Here is a 2,937-nt window from a genome sequence, read left to right as displayed (position 1 = left end):
GAGCTAGATTCATCCAGTATCTTGCAAAAAATGCTGTAGTTTTCAATGTGAATGGCTCTCACTTTGAAGTCTGTTGAGGCAGGGAGAGCTGTTTGCACCTTAGAAGGACCCATTGTGTTGCCTAAGGCTTGGTGAACTGTAAATGTCACTCTTTATTGTGATTTGAGACTGAGAGAGCACAGCTCAACAGTTCCACAGTGACAGACATAGCCTGCAGTAGACATCATCTTGAAGTATCTTTATTAACTTTATTGACAATATACAGATTTTAAAGCAGAAAACCCCTTCTAATGCAATTTTCTTAAAAACCTAAAATATCAGAAAGCATGTAACAATTCAAAAACAACTGTTAAGAGATAACTGCAAAAATGCTGTACTGCACTGTAACTCAGTGTGTAGGGTATCAGTACACCAAGTTTGAATAATTTACTGATGCTTTCTTGAAAATGTGGTTGAAAAACACAGGATTCTTTGTACAGTTTATCAGCGTACTTTTTAAAGTGTAACTGAAGTATGCATTGTTGTACTGATGGTTACTAATGGAAACTCGGATTCTATCAGCACACTCCATTCACTTGTCACTTAGTGAGAACTATGCATGCTCCTGGGAATAGCCACACCTTGTTAAATCCTCCCTGGTGAACCAATACCCAGTCAGCAAAGAGAATTCCGTAAACTGGTTTACTCTTTCTTGTTGTTGCTTGAGTTACCCTTTGTTTTAAATTGAAAAGCCAGATTTGAATCTGATAGTTTGCACACGGCTGACCTGGGTACTGGACTTTATTGTTCTTCTCCATGGAACGAGAGTACGAAGGGAATCCAGGAGCAAATGGCGGCCGATGAATTTGATGTGGTAAGGCTTTACTTTCGAAGAGTTTGTTGGATAAGGACTGACTGTGGTCACCCTGTTTTTTTCTGAGTTTCTCAGAAGTGGCTCCAATTGGAAGCTTGTAGTTACACTGCAATTGGGAAGTTTTGGCAGCTATTTTCAGCTCTTATAAGACAAATACTTCTATCCTCTTTTCAATTCCCATTAAGTAGAGTGGACTATTAGAGAAACATTTTCTCACCTGCAACTGTTTGTTTATCTCTCTATACAGCACTTTGTTCCATTCCAAAAGTGTCATTTGTGATTGATGCTGGATAATGTTACGTCTTGCATATATTTTCAGCATGTACAAAGAGGCTAATTGTCGGGACAAATTGCAAGACTGGGAACTTATAATTATTTTCTGCTGAGTAACGTTGTAAAATTTGATTGGTTCAGAGAATAGTTAAACAGCTATGTCTGTGAACACTTAACAAGAAATGAACATCAAACACCATGATGTATTTCTTACTGAAAATAAAAGAGGACAGATTGTCTGAGCAGAAATGTAGATTCGCCAAGTCTGATTATACTCATTTTCATGTTTTCCTGCTGCCAGAATCTTACAGACATTTTGACTGGATTTCCTGATGGGCAGATTATCATTTTTGCCGAGTAGATGGGAGGTGCACACAGGGACCCTGTGGAATCTGCATTGCTATTTTTATTCAATCACAGGATGTGAATGTCACTGGCTAGGTCAGCATTTATTGCTCATTTGCAATAATTGGCAAGAGGACATTTCAGAGTCAACCACATTGCTGTGGGTCAGGAGTCACATGAAGGCCAGACTGGATAAGGATGGCAGTTTCCTTCCCTCAAGGACATTAGTGAACCAGATGGGTTTTCCCAGCAATTGGCAATGGATTCATGGTCATCATTAGACTCTTAATTCCAGATTTTTCATTTGAATTCAAATTCCACCGTCTGCCAGGATGGGATTTAAACCCTGGTCCCCAGAATATTACCTGGGTGTCTGGATTAACAGTCCATTTATAATTCCACAAGGCCATCACCATCCCAATGCAGCAGACTCTGAGGGAATTACCTGGGAAGTTGAATTTTCCTTTGGGCAATTTCCCTACACCTGGAGCGCTTTGATACTCTACTTTAAATCACAGCATCTTGAAGGTGCCGCTGCAGCTGGGTAAAATAGTTAGACAAGAGAAGTTAGACTAGTAAATATCTAATCCAACTCCAGAGTAATTATCAACTGGTGCCAACTAACCTTACACCTCCCCAGCAGCTACACCTTCCTCAGACTCCCAATACCCACCCGCACCAGACTTGAAACCTCCCTCACACTATGACCCAACACACCCCTAGGACATGACCCTTGTTTCACCACCAGACATGACCCTTTCTCTTGCTACTGACCTCACTCCCTGTTGCTGCATTCTCAGACCTGAACAGCACCCCCACTCCCAAATCACTGACCCATTGCCAGACCTGAACTCTCTTCCTCCACTCCCTACTTAACCCACATTTACTTCATTTCCAGACCTGACCCCCCATGCTCTAGAAATGACACCGCTCAGGATCTGGTCCCTGTTCCCACTCTGGTCCTAAACTTCTCCGTCCCAATCTGACACTGGACACAAAATCCCAGATCCCCAGGGTCCTGACAGCACATCCCCAGCCCCCACATCTGAACTGATATCTCCCACACACCCTGACCTCATTTAAACACTTTTATTCCCTTGTCACCTGCTGTCTCTCACCCTTCTTATCTGATACCCTACCAACCTGGCACCCAACACCCCTTCCCACCTGACAGCCTAGCCCTTGTCAGACTAACCTCACGCTTACCCATCGCACTTACTGTTCCACAGGAGCTGTCAAAGTGACTACTTAACATTGACCCTTTAATCACAGAGTATGGCAACTGACAGCTCTGAAAAAGGAGTTACAGAGATAGTAGGAACTGCCGATGCTGGAGAATCTGAGATAACAAGGTGTAGAGCTGGATGAACACAGCAGGCCAAGCAGCATCAGAGGAGCAGGAAAGCAGGAGCAGAAAATCATTTTCTGAAGAAGGGTCTAGACCTGAAACATCAGCTTTCCTGCTC

General features: G+C 42.8%; 1 protein-coding gene across 2 annotated transcripts in view; it reads left to right on the top strand.

Annotated features, from left to right (window-relative positions):
- The first annotated feature begins 765 nt into the window (after positions 1–765).
- LOC109934535 (dynein axonemal heavy chain 3-like) overlaps positions 766–2,937 on the top strand; it is a 429,003-nt gene continuing 426,831 nt past the window's right edge. For both annotated transcript variants that reach the window (XR_007264478.1, XM_048610380.1), the window contains exon 1: positions 766–853. The gene's annotated coding sequence lies outside the window, so the exon portion shown is untranslated. The remainder of the gene's footprint in view (positions 854–2,937) is intronic.

The sequence above is a fragment of the Rhincodon typus genome, chromosome 22, assembly GCF_021869965.1.
Source record: "Rhincodon typus isolate 14 chromosome 22, sRhiTyp1.1, whole genome shotgun sequence".
NCBI lineage: Eukaryota > Metazoa > Chordata > Chondrichthyes > Orectolobiformes > Rhincodontidae > Rhincodon > Rhincodon typus.
Note: the sequence above shows the minus strand (reverse complement) of the source record. Positions and strands in the feature narration are given on the sequence as shown.